Consider the following 18,944-nt stretch of genomic DNA (forward strand, 5'->3'; position numbering starts at 1 on the left):
CTGCTTACTCAGCCCTTGTGAGTGTACAGCCTATCTTTTTATAGCAGTCAACAGAGCTGTTGGTCAGATTTGATGCCCCTCTCTTAAGGGATACTGAGGACCAGCAATTTTCATTCTGTTTTTGTTATGGCTACAGCATCCAGATTGATTGGATGGGGGAGATCCGTACATTGTCAAGCCAAGCAAGCCTGACTGTATTTTTGATGTAGTACAGCTGTCTGTGTATTAAAAAGGATGTTATGCACATTTATGGCTGAACTATGTACTTATTCCTCACATAGATGCACAGTTATTTGGCTTCTCCCAGAATTATGTGGCCTTTCAATATAGAGAGAGCTACTGCCCTCCTCAGGGGGAAGAATTTGGTCTAAGCTTGCATTCTTAAGAACTACTGGAATATGTGAAAATGAAAGTAAATATTCTGAAAGTAAGGCTACTTGTGTAGAGGGTGTGTGCCATACAGAACTTACTCTTTGCTTGATCTGAAGCATGACACCCAAATGCCTTCTGTACAGTATCATGTCTCTAAGTGAAGAGCTGAAACAGAGTATTATGCAAGGCAGTGGAAAGTTCCATTTTGCATTCATTTATACTACCCATTGCATGAAGGTCTTTGCTAAACTACTTGTAGTGAAGTATTTTCTAATAGCCAAGTAGGAATGGGGCTGCAGTGTCATGGGTGCTGCACAGAGAACCAGAGAGAGCTCACCAAATCTGTTCCAGTCCATAGAACTGTAATAGGACTTCAATATGCTTTTTTTTTTTTTTAATTATGGGTTATTCATTAAGAAGAATTTAAGACATGGGTCTGGAAACATGTTAGCTGTCAATACTCCTCTGATTTTTAGCCTTAGCTTTCCCTTTGGCTTTAGCCAAGTAATTTTACTATCCTACCTCAGTGGGCCTATCTGTAAAAGAAGAGTTAGTAACCTATGAATTTCAAAGGAGTGTTGCAAGGATTAATCGGTTACTCCTTCTGTTGAATATTTTGGAAAATGAAAGATGCTAAGTAAGTATTACTATTGGTTCCAAAGCATTTTTGTTCTGTGAATTTTTCTAAAGTACAGCTTTTTTTAAAAAAAGCACATGCATTTAAGTCACTTGTGTGAAACACAACATAATATGAACTATGTTAGTAAATTGTTGCAAGTATTACAGACAAAAGACTGAATTCAGAAACTCCCTCAGTATCTTATAGTCCCCTGAATTGCCTCATTACTTAGCGATACTTACTCAAATTTAATCTGCAGTAAATCTCTCTGTCATTAAAATTCTGCTAGGCATTCACATTATTTCTAGGGATTTTGAAGTAGACAAGGTTTTGGATTTGTTGGGGTTGTTTTAGCGTGTTATACTGAGGAAAGGAAAAATAATTCAGTGGATCACAAAAACACAGCATTAAAAATAAGTCTGTCTAGCAAAACTAGAATAATATACTGCTGTCTATGTTTCTCATAGACATTCTGCTTGACACCAGATTGCTTTGTCCATTTTCCACTTTCATACGTCTTGAAATTTTTTACATTTTTGATGAAATGGGATTTTTTTCATATTTATCCCTACCATGCAAAAACGACAGTTGGTTTGGATTCAGTGTATTGAGTTCAGTGAATCTGGTGGAGATGCACCAAGGATTGATGGCTACACAGAATGTTCAGCCTTTCTGTGTGGAACACAGCACACAACTTCATTCCGTGCTGAGGTTTCTCATGGAATCCTACCTCCCCAAATCATGTGATCATGCCAGAATCACAACTGTTTCATGAGGTTTATTTTTAAAGCATAGAAAGTAAAAAATAGACCAACCACACATAGTAAATCAAAGAACAGTTGCACTCTTCTATATTTATTACTGTTTTTAAAACATTAAAATTTAAGATCTGGGGGCTGCACACAGTGAAAGTGGCAAGAGAAAACATCTGATTCTTCAGTAAATGTTGATCCCTTTAATGAGGGTATGCCTTGCATTTCTAAGCAGTTAGGATAAGAAACTAACCTGAGTCACAACCTAGATGAGGCTGGAAACTGAAAAATTCAACTGAGGGGAGAACTCTTTACTAGAGCAGACAAGCATAGGCCTTTTGAGATGAAACGGGGCAGTGCTGTGTGTCAGGCTACCAATGATGTTCATAAGATGACCGTCAGGTGTTGCTTTCCTAACTGTTCAGAGAGTAGTCAGTAGCATCAGTCCACTTGACTTGCTGCTTCTTGTTCACCTGGTGATTTATAGAGGGCAACTGTGGTAATAGATTTTGATGCAGATCCTCACTGTATGGATTTTACTCTTGATTTTAAGCTCCCCTTTTTCTCTTTATTGTAAAGGTTTCTGTTCCAAAGTAAGATAAAAATTTAAACAAGTACTGTATGTTTCCTCCAGAGGATAATAGTTTCAGAACAGTAATATCACAGAAATCAGTATATTCTCTCAGCTTTCTGCTTTAAGCCTTTTCATACATGCCAGTTTTCATTTAGATTAAAGTCCAACACCAAATCCATCCCATCAGCGAGTCCTCCCTGAGTTTGGGGACTCCCACACTAAAATAGTCAGCAACCCACTGTGGACTTCAACAACATTTTCTTTTTTCTGTTTTTATTCTGAATGTTAATTTCCTGTAGGTTTCCCTGCATGTGCTTTGCAGGGGATAAGTGGAATGGGTAAGGAAAGGGCAGCTTGCAGTACAGACAAGAGTGTCAGGGTGGTATCATACCCAAAGTGGAAAAACTTTCAGAGAGGAAAAAAGATGCAGCAATCCCAAGAGATAGCCAGGCCCTTGGTTCAATTGCTGTGTGCTAGGAGATCAGCCCACATTTATATCACTGTGACTACAGACATCACCAGCTCACAATAAGCAAAAAACTCACATAAATGGCAGGATCAGATACGCACGTTTCCCTCCAGTAGCACCTCTTTTTCCTGAGCTTATCTTCCTGTGCATGACTTCTGTGGTCACAGCTATCAGCCACCCCTCATCTCCCTCCTCAGTGGAGGACAGCAGTACATACTGATCGGGGAGACACTTTGGAAGGCTGAAAGATTTGTATTTGAAAGTTCTCCAGGCTGGATTGGATCATAAGGAAAGTTTCAGAGGGACATGTACAACAAATCAGAGGAGGGGCAAAGTGTTGAGGAGCTGCCATTCCCTCTGTGGGTCTGTGTGCCTCTGTTAGTGCCTCTTCGAGAAGATTCTCATCTTTAGCTGGCTCTTGGGTGCATTTTGGCAGCATCAGTAATAGCCTGACCATAAGGAGAATTACAAGCAAGAGCTGTGCTGTGCAGGAACTTGAATGCAGAGACAAGGCTGCTGGTAGCAATACATATTTGGTGTGGGGAATGGGGGAAGGGACATATTGGGAAAAGGGAACGAACAATTACATGAATTAATCTGAAAACCCAGTGAATTGGTAAAAATGAAACCGGCTACCTCATTACACAACTTAAATAGAAAGAAAACAAGTAATAAGCAAAGCTGTGATCAAGAAAGAAATATGTCAGGCAATTCATGAAAGAAGTTGTAACTCAGCTAGAAGCAGTCTATTAACTGAAGCAACAAAGCACATCTGTTCCTGAGGGTTTAGGGGACCCCAAGGAATATGCCTAACAAAATGTGGACAGGGAGGGCATGACAGCATCCACCAGAGATGGGGATCTTTTTATTGGGCCTCACTCACATCCTAACACCACGCCTGGCCACGGCATCCAACTCATAGTGGGAAAGTCTATTATTACACTCAGATGCACCACAGCAATGAAAAAAATGCTCTATATGTGCCCTTGGTCAGGTTGGATGAAGAACTGGCTTCTTGGGCTGGGTTTTAAATCAAGTGCAAACTCCATTGTTGATCCTACCATGACAAAGTCCAAGAGGTCTTTGTGCTACAGTTGCATTTATAAACAACACCATTCTAATTTTATTGCGTTCTGCACAATACTTTCCCAAGCATTATGATGGAGCTGATCCAGCTCAAAATCTCATATACAAATATTTTTGTCTAGACTTTATGGAACTCTGAAATGTTCTCCTTTTAACCTTGGAGAAGACTTGTATGGGACTTAAATCTGATCTTAAAAGTTTCAACTATTTTTGTACCATTGAAATTGTTGCCCCCCCAAATCTGATAAACTCATATTCATACATATCATCTTCTCCCAGTACCCTTTTCCTTCTTGAGGGTGTGTTGCAGCCTGTTTGCCTGCTTATTTCAAACTTCATGTACTGATGGGTTCCTCTCAAACTCAGGTGAGGTTTACACTACTCTACAACTCAGAGAGTTTTTCTGTGACAGCCCTGGGTGAGTGCAGACTGAGAGAGTTACAAGCCCCCACTTGCACAGAGATAGTAGTTCCTTGTCATCATTTGGTTTTATTTCTCTCCCCACCCCATGTGATTTCCAGATCAAAACCCTGACGAGCTTAGTGCAGTTTGAATCCTCTAATTGTGCTGCTGCAGCCATGTGACTGCCTGGCTGAGTAATTCCCTGCAGAAGGAGACAAACTGTATGTTACAAAGATCAATAAACAGTGTTTAAAATGTGAACGAGTTGCAGTAGTATATGATACCCATGCCAGTTTGCCTGAAATCTCCTTCTACTGCTGCAGCCCTGTGGAGGCTTGATTTACTGTAACAAGCTTAGTAATCTGCAGGGAAGCACATGGGTGAGGAGGGAAGGCTAGATGGACCTTTGGCTTGTTTCCTATCTCCTTCAACAACCTTCTGTTTCCAAAACTGGTTTCATCTGTCATTTGTCAGAGAAAATGGTTCCTCAGAACTCTCAGCAAGAAGGTAGGAATCCCTGCCTTGTGGAGGTAAGGAGCAGTCACCTTCCACACTGCCATGGAGCCCAAATCTGTTCTTGCTGTTCTGAAGTGGTGTAAGATAGAATGAGAAAGAAGAGAGCAGCTGGCATCAAATATGCGGGGATCTGCTGAAGACCTTCTTCATTTGTACGTAATGTATGGGAGGAGGGGAAGGGGCAGACAAAACACGATTGTTCCCTTTTTACAAAAAGCCTCGTGCTGTTTTCAGAACGGTTAATTGCATTGATTGTTCCAACCTCTGTATCTTTCTTTCATACGGGAGCTGGTTGTTGAATTGCAACTTGTTTTTCGGCTGGCTGACGGCAGAGAAGGGGCTGTCTGGCGCGACAAGGCTGGATGGGTGTGTGTAGAGCGTGTGTGTTTTCAGAGCACGACACTTAGGAAGGCTGTTGCTCAGTTGCCGAAAGCACAGCTGTTGCAGAGCGAGGGAGGGAGCCTGACAGCAACCCTGTAATCAGGTAGGCAAACATGCAAACCATATGCTTATTCCTGCCTAATTTTATTTCTCAAAGTGGAGGTATTATTAGCGGGTAGTGTCTGGGTTCACAAAGTCCTCTTTGCTGCTGGTGGCAGTGAGATGGGGTTGATGAGAGCAGCTGGATGTGTTTGCCCAGAAGCTGGTATCTATGAATGAGGAGATCAATAGCTGTGCTAAAAATCACTGAGCCATCTGGGATTTACAGATAGAGGATTGACTTGCAAATCCTACTGAAACTGAGATCTGCAGTAACTCCTGAATAACAGCACAAGCAATGGAGATGGTGTAGAAAGTTATCTAGAAGACCTGAAATGGCCTAGTGGTACTTTTGCCAGCCCTTGGTTGCAAAGAAGCTTAGGAAAGGGTGAGAAAATGCTGAGGTAAGGGGAAATTATGTTCTGCTGCTGTTTTGTTTTGTTTTTTTAACCCTATTGTTAACATGTGATTTTGAAGGTACTGCAAGATGATAGAAAATGCAGCTATATTTCAGCAGTACCTGGTGGCTACCAAAATCAGTCTCTACATCTGCATGCAAACAGGTCAGGCCTGTAAACAAGAGGGAGAGGGGGAGAACAAAGGTCAAGAGAGGAGAAAAGGCTTGTTCAGAAAGATGGGAGAGGATGCACTTGGAAATGGAATTTAGACTTTCAGTCAGTTTTATGCTTATTCTGTGCTCTGTGATTATGCAGAACTACAGAAGCTGTCTGGCTGCAGAGAGGAGCTGGGGACAAACCAAGATCTGAGACTAGAAAGAAAATATGCAGAAACAACCTTCTACTGTAGATGAAGGCGGCCATACATTCGTAGCAGAGACTGGTCATCTCTCTAGTACCTTTCAGTATGGAATCAGTCTTCCATTGATTAGCAGGGCTATTTGCCTGGCTTACTTTGCACAAAGAACCTGAAGTACCAGAAGTATCCTATGGGCTTCTGGTCAAGCTATTCTAAAACATTGCCAGGAATGGAGAGGTTGGTTGCTGGCACAGGATGCTGTAATTACAGACCTACATAGCAGGCAGGTAAATAGATAGGTGTTCATGGTATGGAGCAAAATGGATGTTCTGCTCTATGTACTTCTCCGCTGTCTTTCATCATGGTCATAAACAGATACTGAAACTTAGCTACCCATAATGATGCTAGACATCTAAGTAGGAAAATACTAACATTTTGAGACTACAAAGACTAAGCAACTTAACTGATGACGTAGAAGAAGTCTGGCAAGAACTGGAAATACAAACTGAATCCCCCAGCGTTTTATCCACTAACCCGTTCCAGTAAAGAAAAAAACCCCAGCTATTCTCTTTTTTTGTTTCTTTTTTTCCTGGCAGTGCATGACCTGACCTAATGTTAGCTTAGATGGTTGCACTGTAGTGTTTCTACTGTTTATTTTATTGTGTTGCTGCTGTAAACTTGCATCAGAGAGGGGAAGATTTTGGTGGTGGGTGCTGTCATCTCTCAACTATGTATAAGCCAGTTTGTAAAATGTGGTACGTATTTGTTAGTCCTCCGTAACACTACAATTGCTAATTGAGCTGCCTGTTCAGAGGTTTGTCATGTTAACAGTATTTGCCAAATCCTTTCCCTGAATTTATCTCTCAGCGGAGGTATCCACAGTGAAAAGGCTTCAGGTAAAACACTGAAAAGTAGAAGGCACCCTTCATATCTGTAGTTGTCACTGGCATCACACAACAGATGTAGTAGTGTGACTGAACTAGCTGTAACTTAACTCCACTGCCTTTGCTATGTGTTAGCAGAGCTACACTTACTTCACTGACCTTTCTAGGAAAGAGAGCTGGGCCTTTGTAAACTCATTTCTGTTATTGAGACTTCAACCCTGCTTGTTCTGCTCCCAAAATACAGACAAATGGTCAGCTGCAATTGAGAAGCAGTTGGTCTTGCCTTCACATGCAGCTACTGGAGAACATTTCCTCTTCTGTGACCTAAACCACTGAATGTCATCTCTCTGCAGGGCAATCTCCCCAGGTAGACACTTAGGGTATATTCATAATTTGTGTGATGTCATTGTTCAGTGATATTACAGGTGGCATCTCTGTAGTCAAATACATCCGCAGCTACCAAGGAAGCTCATTAGATAGTACTATAGGTAGATAACAGCATATCACTATAGTATCTTTCAAAGGTACTGAAGAAAAAATATAATTCAGCTGTCTTCTTACAAAATCTTTCTTCATGCTCCCCAGTCCAAGGAGATCAGAAGTTGAAACTTCTGTCAGCATAGTCACGCTTACTTCCATGTGTTACCTCCACTGAGGGCAGTAAGAGAGAGGGGTAGGAAAGCACAGACCTATTGATTTTCATAAGGGATGGTCAGTCTTACTGAAGATTGGACTGTTAATCTCTGAAGGAATCATCATGCTTTATTGGATAAACGAACTGCAAATGAGAACTGTTCCAAAACTGTATGTGATAGGTGACAGAGGAAGAAAATGGTCCAACACAATGTTTCATATGTTGATGAGAAGAAAAATTCTGGTTCAACAGTCAAGCTAGGATTTGATAAACCAAATTGAAAAACAATCTAGAACTTCGTTATCTTTGCCTTGATCTTCAAGCAGTAGGTGTGTGAGTCCAGATTCCTCAAACTTTCTAAGCCTACCACTCTCAGAGAGTGGAATAGAAGGTGTCTTCAGCGTTTTTAACAACCTGTCAAGCTAATAAAGGAGCAAATCTGTCTGTTTTAAAGTCTGTAGTTTAGTATTAACCTGAGAGGGTAAAACAAAAAAAAACCCCAAACAACAGACCAAACCAAGTACACAAAAAACCCCAAAGCAAAGCAAAAATAAACCAAAACCAAAACAAACACTAAAACAAACAACCAAACAAAAAAAACCCACCAAAACTGACCTGGAAAAATCTGTGCAAGGTTATATTTATGAAGTACACTGAGTAGAGGAAACACAAAATTCACTTACAGGTGAAGCGCAGAGCAAACTGTAGCTGTAGCTGTGACTTTGACCACCATTGCAGTATTTCTGCCTCTACATACTTCTTGTTTCACCCGGTCTTGGTCTGATAGAACCATGTAAAATCTCTTTAAGAAATGGCAAAATGTACTTGGGTTTTGTAGTTCTCTTAACCAGTTGTCAGATCCCCATAAGTTCATGATGTTGACAATTTAAGAGAATGCTGGGAACTGTTTTGAGTGCGGCTGTAGTGGAAAAAACTGTTCAGGAAGAGAGAGCATTTTTTTGAGAGGCAAGTGTAGTTTAATAGCTGTTTCCTCTCCCTCATGATAGATGCAAAGAACAAAAAAGGAAGCCCACACTATGGAATAAATAATATTCTTGCTTGAAAATAATTTTTGTCACACTGCGAGTTGTTTCAAAACAGGGAAATAGAAAAAAAATCTCATATAATTGTTCAGAATTTACTCAGTGCCAAAACAAATTGGAGCATTACTCTCAATTTTTCATGCTGCTTTTTGAAGTATAATTTTTTATGGATCTTGAATTTGAGTTAGACAATTTTTTTCCAAAATTATTTTCCAACTTACCAAAATTCTGTTTTGAATAAACCAGTGCTACTTAGCATCAGAAAATAATTTAAGTCAGAAGGGACTTTCAGGATCTTCGGTCACTCAGTTCAATGGTTTAACGTTAAAATGGTCCTCCATTCTGTAGCAGTTCAGCATAAAAGTAGGCAAGACTTAACTCTGGAAAATTTAGATTGCGAGCCTTTTTAGCTGAAGAAGAGATTTGGGAGATTCCGTGCAAAGAGGGACTTTATACAAAAACTTTGAGTTTCTGGGTTCGGGTATTTTTTTTAAACTTATGCGATGGGAAACTCAGTTTTGCTGAGCACTGCAAGGCCAGGCATTCCTAAAAAAAATTATGTATTTTATAAAACACTTCACCTTTTCTGGGTGTAACAGTAGTCTGGACTGCAAGCCATACTTTCCGTGGTGTGTTTTACCCTCAGGTCTGACTTTTCAACTGAGAATCCAACCCAAAATGTTTTGAAGCATGGAGCATTTGTCTTTTTCATTTTGTTAGTTTATATACACCTAGAAGTGTATTGGGAAAACACTTAAAAAGCAAAACCCCTTCAATATCCTGCTGGGAAATGATGATTGGAAGAAGACCTCAGTATGAATTTGATATCAAGTCAGAGCTTTTCAAAGAATGAAAGAGATGATCTTTTTTTGAAGTCAATGCAATTACACAGGGAATGAATCTGTCTCCCTTTGTACCTTTCCCACCTTTTGTTTAATGTGCTGCAATGAGCTAAAACTCGAAACATGTAGAGCACCATTTTCATTGATAGAAGTATCTACTGATTAATCAGGCTGCTGTACTTAACATTTAATCTTGCTTACTATAATTGACTGTTATGTCATGCTAGTGAGATTTCTTTCAGTTTTACTGCCTACATGCTGCAGATCCAGACAGTCAAGAATTTTGGTATTATTTTATGCTCACCTATGCCTTGCTGGCACTTTTTTTTTTTTTGGGGGGGGGGGAGTACCTAAGGAACAGTAGATTACTTCTCTGTTAAATATTTTGTCTATGTCTGAAACAAGTGAATAGGAAAGAAAAGTGTGTGTTTAAGGATATGAGGCTTCTGAGCCATCTAAATTTTAATTAAAAAAAACCCAACAAACAGAACCTGAAAATAGTGCTATATCTTTGTTAAATATCCAAAATAAAAAATTACTGAGAATAAGGATGGGGAGTAGAGTGGAGGAGGGTCACATTTTTAGGGAAGAAAGAAAATAAAGAAGAAATGGCTTTTCTCCTTTCATTTTTTCAACTCTAAGCAGTTACAGAGTAGAATGAAAAGATCTGAATGATGTAACGAGCCAAATGTACTTTCTCTGTTTCCCAATGGTGAAGCTAATCTACTCATTGGAGACCTGACCCAAATGAGACTTACATCTCCTGGGGAAAACTTCAGGTCTTGAAATGAGCACTGAAGGAAAGTTGGTGGGATCATTAGCATTGAGGGGCCAGTCCACTCTCTGCAAACTGTGACCATGTGACCACACATACTTTAAATTTACCTGTTCTGCTATAGTTTTTCATGAACATAGCGTAACTGCTTATACTGTATAAGGTGGTGAAGGGTCTAGAGAGTAGGTCATATGAGGAGCAGCTGAGGAAGCTGAGGTTGTTTATCCTGGAGAAAAGGAGGCTCAGGGGAGACCTTGTCACCCTCTACAACCACCTGAGAGGAGGTTGTAGCCAGGTGAGGGTCAGCCTCTTCTCCCAGGTGACAAGTGACAGGACAAGAGAACATTGTCTCAAGTTGTACTAGGGCAGGTTCAGGTTGGACACCATGAAGAATTTCTTCATTGAAAGGGTGGTTAAGCATGGGAGCGGACTGCCCAGGGAAGTGCTGGAGTCACCACCCCTGGAAGTGTTCAAGAAACAACTGGACATAACATAGTGATGTTCAGTCAAAGGTTGGACTCGATGATCTTGGAGGTCTTTTCCAGTCTTAATGGTTCTGTGATTCTATAGTCACCCCACAGCAAGAAAATGACATGGAGAGATTTCATAAGTACAGACACATTCGTGCTTAGGATGTGTAGTGAGTGTAGTTCTTTGAGGGGAGAGACAGGGCTTAGCATCTAGGTGACTATTATTTATTACTCCTATTTTTAAGTCACATCTCTAGTGAGAGTTGAACTCGATAGACTTATACTATCTTACATTAGCAATGTATTGAGCTAGTTAGTATCGTGTTCTGCATATTTATCTCAGTGGGAAAGAAGCTTTGTCCCATTCACAAGCCACGTAGCTCCGAGGCCTAAGCATGTAGTCATGAACAGCAGGAGTGACTAACCTCTGCTTAAGAAGCCTCCTTTAGGCCTGAGGTTTTCTCCCTTCTGCCAAAACAATAGGCCATCTGCAGAGATAAGTAAGTGCTGGCATCCTTATCAGTTATTTACAGATGCCTTAAATAGCAGAAGCTGGAGAGGCATTCAGTGTGGATGCCATGGTGCTGAACAGTATTTTGTTGGGATTTTTGTTTGAAGAAAAAGAAATTAAGAAAATGAAACCACCATCACTAATCTAGAGTGGGCACTAAGACATCTGGCCTTGGAGAGCTGGCCGGCTGAGGAGGGGGGGAGGAGCCATCTAATAAAAATCAAATTGGCAGTGCTAGCAGTAAAAGGGGCTGAACAGAGACATTTCTTGCAGGGACCAAACCAGTTTGAAGGAACTATGTTTTGAGTCTCTGCTGGCCTTCATTTTAGCCACCAAAGTTACTTACTAGGTCTGCAGACTGACCTGGACTGCTCTAAGGAGTGGACTGCAAATAAGAAGCAGAAAGGTCATGCTTGAATGGAGCACAGACTATGCTGTATGCCACTCTTTCCTAGTTAGATCGGGATTGTGTCCATCCATAGTGTAGGTTGCCCAGGAACTTGTTTTGTAGAAGTGATTAATTGGCAATCAGCCCTGCATGTGTTCATCCTTTTATTTCTGATGAGTAACTTCTCAGAAGAATAGCACTAGATTTTTTTACAGCCATTAAATCTCTTGTTTTCAGACTTTGAGACCTCTGAGTCATTTCGGAGTGGTTTTGACCTGTTTTGTACCTGAGCTTTCTTGCTTACAAGCTGTTTTTCCCTGAAGAAGTGCTGTTATAATTGCTGCGCTTGCAACCCCTCTTCTGTCACATGTGTTGACTCTGTGTCTCCAGGAGTCACACTCTGCTGAAACAGAGCTGTTTCTCTGCTCTCTGCTTGTAGAGTCCATGGTGTCATTTCAGAAGCTGTATTTAAAGATGGGATTAAAATCGGTGGTGTTTAGGCTTACAGTTTCCAAATAATTGTGCTTTTGTTTGTTTGCTAATATGGCCATCTGGACACATCTTGAAGGGGACTGCCTTTTAAAAATTCTGATTCCTTGCTTTTGAAAGTCTTAAGTGTACGTCAAGCTAGGCCCACATAGTCGCCAGTCATATTTGAAAACATGAACTTTGGATTGGCCTTTTTTATTTATTTTCTTTTTTAAATTATCTTTCTTTGAGACCTCAAGGGAGAGGCAAATTAATCATCGTCTAGTGACATTCTATTAGGGAAACAAAATTCTTTTTGAAGGCTCTATGCAGTTATTACAAGGAAACTTTCATTGTGTTATAACCTCAGAGATTAAATGTAATAAGGCAGTTAAAAACAATACCCATTTCAAGAATGCAACACAATATTAAGTTTGTGCTGTGAACTAGTTTGTGATATACTTTATTATCCTTAAAAGAGATGCAAATTATCTAGAATGGGGTACTGTGTCAGGTGTGTGTGTTTCTCAGGCAAACTTTTGGTATTACGTGAATGTCCGTGTTTGCATAAGAACATATGTATGGTGTCTTCCTTGTGCTCCCAGAATTTGTAAGGTGTAATTGGCAGAACAGTGGAGAAGATAACTCATTCCAACTAATGCTGGAAACTGAAACAGTAGCTCAGGGGAGTGAGATACAGTTTTGCTCTGAAGGTTGTCAAAGATGTAGTGAGTGTTTGAAGTGAGAGGACAGCTGGCTTGCTTTCATTTCATTCCCCCCAAGCATGTAGCAGCATACCTGATGGCAATCTCCAAAGGGGAGTGATGACATGCCTTTACTCAGCCTTATATGCAGGCTTGTCTTTTTTAGGGAGCCTGAGAGAATATATGTTCTCTGAGAAACACACTTGCTATTGGAGTACCAGAATAGGGTGCATTCCCTGCACCTGAATGAGGTGGCTCTTCCCTCAGTGAAGGCCCTTGCTTCTGGAAAAAGAGAGCCCAGAATGCATGTAAGCAGTTGCATTTTTATCAAAGCAGCAGTGGTTTTCTGACAACTGCAGGTTGACCCTTCTGCATGTGTCCCAGCAATGCAGATCTGTGTCACTTGTAATGAAATGCCCAGTTGTCAATGGAAGTTTCCTGTTGAAACTCAACAGGAATATTTTTGTTGGCTTTACTGGGTGGAATCTGGAAGTCTACAACCATTACGTGAAACTGAAATTGCATTCTGGAAGCATATAATTCAGTGCAGACCTGAGCACTCTTGAGATGATAATGAACTACAAAAGCTTGAGGTACTAGATTATGATGCCGGCTCTTATGCTAGGCATCAATTTATCAATTGCCTTGATGCAAATGAGTGTCCCATACCATGCTAAAATAGTGTTTGTACAGCAAATCAAAGCTAAACACTAGGATTTATAGATAGATAGATAAATCGTAGCTATGCTTAGTAGTGCTCCCCTCATTTTTCCCTGTTTCACAGGGACAGTGAAGTCATTAATCTTTGCTAGTAAGAAGCTTTTAAAAAAGACACAAAAAATCTAAGGAACGTATCACAATCAAGCATTCAAAGTTAAAAGTGGTTACTGACAGGAGTCCTATCTTATTTAAGCCACTTCAAATTGTGTCACCTAGAGTAAGAGAGCACTGGATGGCAGCTGCATTGTCAGATTGCATCTGCTGTACTGCTGAGTGTGCTTTTTGGGTACTTAGGTGAGATTCTGCATGCAGGAAAAGATGCACTTTGAGCCTGATTGTGGCTTCAGGTCTCATTTTGTGAGGAAAATGTTTACCAACAAAAGGGAAGCAGCCACTGGCCCGACAGGGAGGAGTGCTGCTGGGAAGTTTACTGGACTCAGGCATGCACTGCTTACCCGGGTATTCTTTCTGCTTGTCTTTTAAGTGAAAGCACTGCTCTACAGTTTCTAATGCACCCCACTACATTCCCTGTGAAATGCAATGGAAACTTACTGCTGTAATTAAGTCATTGATTGTTTAAAACAATTGCTAATTGTACATGATTGGAAAACTGGGAGGATCTCACTGTTACTAATGTGACTGGATAATTATAGATTTTTCTTTTTGTTTTTTTTTTTCCTGTTAAACACGTTTTCTTTGCAGGAGCTTTTATTTCAGGCTACATAACTTTCAGTTCCTGTGAATGGCAGATGCAGGCTAACAATCAGCCCCGGGGCAGCAAATGGGATGAAGATATTACAGACCTCAATAACTCAGCTCCCTTAGGGATACTCTAGACAAACAATGTGTAATGCACGGAGGCTACTGTAAACATGTAAAAAACCGAAGGTGTAGGCAATAGCAAAAAACGTCTCTATGCCACAGGAAACATCATCTTTGGGAGGCTTCTAAGTGCCAGAATATGGTTCAGTTGTTCTTTTTTAGAAAAGGAAAGAAATAAAGAAAAAATTAGCGTGGAAAGCCATCTCTGAGATGCTGCTTCTGCATCTTGGCATAAGAGCGTGTACACAGCCTGCCTCAACCCACGCACATTCGGCATTTTTCTTCAATGGGCAGCACATTTGCTAGCTTTTACCACAAATTCTGGGGAAGCTGGCAAATGCCAGCTCTTTCCTCTTTTGCTTCACATAGCTAGTTAACAGAATGTCTGCATGGCATGACATGTTGGCAGAGTGCTTATCTCAGATAAGATGTCATGCTCCATGCATCCTTGTGCAGCAGTACATGGGCTCTCTGTGGATATATCTCTTCTAAAGCAAATGCAGGTCCTAGGCGTAGGAGTAGTAGCATCTTGCAGACACTTCTTGCTAAGATATTGGGAGACTTTTTAGATGAGTGTGTCTACAAGGAGTGACTGAGCCACTATGGAAAGCAAGGTACTCTCTTCCGATGTGTCTTGCAACTCTACCTCAGACATTCAGTCAAATGGTGCAAAACATTGATGTATCTCAGTTCTTTATCCAAAGGATAAGTATTTTTGTCTGTAATTGGACAGGGACTCTTTCTGTGTCTTTGTTATAGTGACTAAACCTCGTATCTTTTCTGAGGCTTACGGATGCAATTACAAATACTATGGTACAATTATAAATAGTAGGATTTTCTTCTGGGTGCTCTCTGTGTTTGTTTATGCAGTTTAGCTACACTTTAGGTATTGTTGTATCTGGAGAGATCTTGCTGATTTAGTGATGCCCTAATAATCACCACTATAATGGGCTCATGCTACATAAGGACTGAATTCTGCTAGAATTACTATAACTGAGTAGTATATTTTCTCCACCCTGCGTCCATAACACAATATTGGTGTCTAAAGCAAGATATATAGGAGGCCTTCCTTTTCTGATATAAACTTCAGTCATTCTCTTTGAAGAAAACTTCCCATAGTGTTCCCAGAGAGGTTTTGAGTGTGGGGTTTTTTTCTTTGAAAATTACATCTGAAGTCATGGGTTCGCTTGTGTCATACTAAGCAATGCATAAGACATTTTACAGCAATATTTGCATGTATATGCATTCAGCTTAACATGGCTGGGGAGTTTAATTCCACATTAATCTGGGCATCATCTTTATAGTAGTTATTTCATAGCTTTATGGGGGAAGGTAAAGCTGCTTCCCACAGGACAAGGCCAAAGTGAAATTTCAGTGTATATACAGGAGGAGAGTTATCAAACAGAAGTTGGTCTAGAACTTTTGTTTTAGAAAAGGCCTCAAAGTATTGTGGTAAATAAAGGAAAACATTTCTGAGGCATGAAGGGTGCCCAGCTTGTTTTCTTTTCAGAGACATAGCCTCTTTTCTTTTCTGAGGCATAGCCTCGGAGACATAGATGTTCTCAAACCTTGAGGCTGAAAATGCAGCTGCATATCGGGCCTATTTGGCACAGGAAAAATATTATTTGGTTGCATTTTATCCATGAGATGAAGGGGGGGAAGGTGGGGGGGTTGGTGCATGGGTATGGGTGATTTGCTTGTGTAATATCCTATGACCAGAATCTGGTAGCATTATGTTTTTACTAAGAAAGTGTATTCTCTAAAGGTGCCAAATTTCACGTAGTCGAATATATATGTATAAAAGACAAAATCTGATATCAATTACTCCCTTTAAAAAGTCTAAGAAGCAATGAAGATTCATTTCCTTAGCTTAGATCTGTATCTAGCCTTAAATATTCCAAGTGTTTGTTTCAATCCATCTCTGAGAAGAAAAAGGCAGAGGAAGGTATGAATAAATTCTAAAACCTTCAGATCATATACCAACATTTAATTCTGTATTTGGATCAAAAATCAGTGCTAATGATCAGAAAATAAGATTTGAATGCTCTGCTCTGAGAAGCTATCCAGAGTAGAATGAGAGAAAATAATAATTTTAATTGTTATTGGGGAAAGTAGTGCAGGAAATGGTTTTGCAAAAAAACATTGATCAGGACTGTAATTAAATGGTATCTTAAAGAAATGAAGAGAAGCTCAGCATAGATTTAGTTTTTAAAGCAAGCTGGATTTAGAGTGCTCCAGATGTTTTGCTTAGAACAAGCTTCATTGACCTGGAATATCAAAGTGTGCCAGCGTACTCACTGGAGCATTGTTAATGCCTCTGGTTGGGTTTGTTTCAGAATCTTTGGTTTGCATTTCAGTGTATTTAATTTTGTGAGCACGGTGAACTACAGGCAATGATTAATCTACAGAGATTAAAATTATAAAGATATACCAAGCATCTAAACACAAAACTTTGCACTGTGTCTTCTCTCTATTCTGTTTTGGTTTTAACTAAGTCATCCCAAGTGTGTAGATCCATTGTTTCCTGGAAACTATTTTTGCAAGGCTTGCATTATCAAAAGTCTTTATCAGCACAACTGTGTTTGAAGAATATTTTCACATTTTTAAGAGGCCTGTGCCTTATCTGACCTGTCGTCCAGGCACCTTTTGTAGACAAGATATCAGCAGGTGATGCCTGAAACAATTGAAAAATTAACAAAACCCTCTGTAATCTTCATTAAAATGATAGCTAAACAATACCTTTTTTACTACCCGTCCTTCCAACAAGTAGAATATTGGAAGATATTAATTTACAGAATGTTGGCACACAGTTTTAGACCCTTAGGAATAAAAGATACTGATATTTTAGTGTCTCTTGTCTCAAAGACTGCCGTGCTTCTTGTCAACAGAGGCAAATGAGTCAGGCTTGCAGCACCTCTTGTGCCTGCTGACACATGGAAGAACTGCTTTAAACTTTACAAGTATCTATTATGCAGAGTCAAAGTGTGTTTTCTGAGTTGCTTCTGTGAAGCAGTTAAGTTCTGTGTTCTATATCTGAATGACCACACTCAATTTAAAAATGTGTGAACAAAAACAAAGGTCATGGACATTGTTCTTCATGCCTCAGGATCCTCAGGATCATGAGTCTTCCTTACTATTTTCCCAAAATAGTAAGGATCTCTTGATAATTGTCCCTGGATGATATGTCATTTTGTCAAATCTAACATCACCAGCTCTGAAATTGGACAGCTGTAAGACTTTGGATATTCAGGACTATGCATTGGAAATCTCAACGTTTGTAAAAGGGTCCCAATGTCACCATTACTATGCAGCAAAAATGCTATGTTACATGCTCGGAGTCAAATGAGTCAAGAGACAGATTTATTCAATCCACGGGCTTTTAACAAATGCAAGAAAACATCAAAAGAATAAGGCAAAAGAACACAGTAGTTTATGTGAGAGTAAAGAAGTTCCTCGACTGCTCTACCACCTCAGCTAGCTTCTAATTTTTTCTCTTGAATCAAGCTGCAATCCTTCCCCCTTCCTTTGTTGTCCAAAATGTCCACTTCTGTCTGTTCTGCTCAGAGAAGGCACAGGAAGAAATGAAGGAAAAGAGATCACCTCCTGTGCCATCCAAAGCTAGACTCCCTTTGTCTTTCCTTACAAAGCTGTGTTTCTTTCTTCCTAACCATGAAGACATTTCTTTCCACCTCCTCCCTCAGATGCTTTATTAACATTACTTGGTTGTACCTCAGTTAGCCTATTCCTGCCTTGGAGACATTCACAGCTCCTGAGTCCTAGTCCTAAACTCCACGCTTCAAACTTCATAAAATTGTAACTAATACAATTTAACTCTGGAACAACTGTCAAAATGTAAAATCTAATTATATGGACAGTGCAGCCTAGAATGGGGACCTGAAGACTGGTTAATCCCCCATCCACTGTCCTTCACACCATTGGTTTTGCGCCTTCTAAGTGCGTGAGGAAATTGATGTTTAAGAAGTTCGCAAAGTCCAGTTATTCACTGTGATTGTACTGCTGCAATATGGTCCCATTACACAGATTCAAAGTAGAACATGCAGCAGAGTAGCACTGGTTAATAGCGTGCTAGATGAAGCACACTTTATTCAGTGGTGCACAGAATTTTGAATCTGTGCTAGGTCAGTGACAATGACAAAGGACTGCATCAGTATAACCCCACTAACAGGTCAGGTCACTGCAGTTTCTCTGGGGTGTCTGTGTATTAGCTCCCTATCTCTTATCCTTGTTTTATTTCTTCTCCCAGGCTCAACTAAATTTCCTAGATTCCTTCTCTCCTCCAGCTTCCCTACCTCTTTTTGTCCCTTAATTAAGTTTCTTTCTCCACTACCTTTAACCTCTTCTCATGTACTTATATACTATTCCCAAAATGTAAAAAACAGAGGTTTCATAATCCTGAATTGCCAAAAATTTCTTGTAATAAAGATCTGAACTACAAATTGTGGCTTGCAAACACCAGTGGTCCTCTGACAGTAACCCAGTAGAAGAGGCAGTTGTCCATTATCTTTACACAATGTTGTTTATAGCTCCTGCCAGCGAGCCAAAAGCTGATGCCATTCCTTGGTACCAACTAACACGCCTTCTCCTTCTCACTAAGGGGATTTGTGAGAACAGAAGCAGACTCTTGAAAGATGCTGAT

General features: G+C 40.1%; 1 protein-coding gene across 7 annotated transcripts in view; it reads left to right on the forward strand.

The window, feature by feature from the left end:
• The window catches only part of PHACTR1 (phosphatase and actin regulator 1), a 306,676-nt gene that overhangs the window by 129,411 nt on the left and 158,321 nt on the right, over positions 1 to 18,944 (forward strand). Inside the window, exon 1 of one of the 7 annotated variants that reach the window (XM_064664620.1) lies at positions 5,192 to 5,274. The exons of the other annotated variants lie outside the window; for them this stretch is intronic. The gene's annotated coding sequence lies outside the window, so the exon portion shown is untranslated. Of the gene's footprint in view, positions 1 to 5,191; positions 5,275 to 18,944 lie in introns of those variants that run through there. 7 annotated transcript variants of the gene reach the window in all.

Source organism: Pseudopipra pipra, chromosome 1, assembly GCF_036250125.1.
Source record: "Pseudopipra pipra isolate bDixPip1 chromosome 1, bDixPip1.hap1, whole genome shotgun sequence".
Taxonomy (NCBI): Eukaryota; Metazoa; Chordata; class Aves; order Passeriformes; family Pipridae; genus Pseudopipra; species Pseudopipra pipra.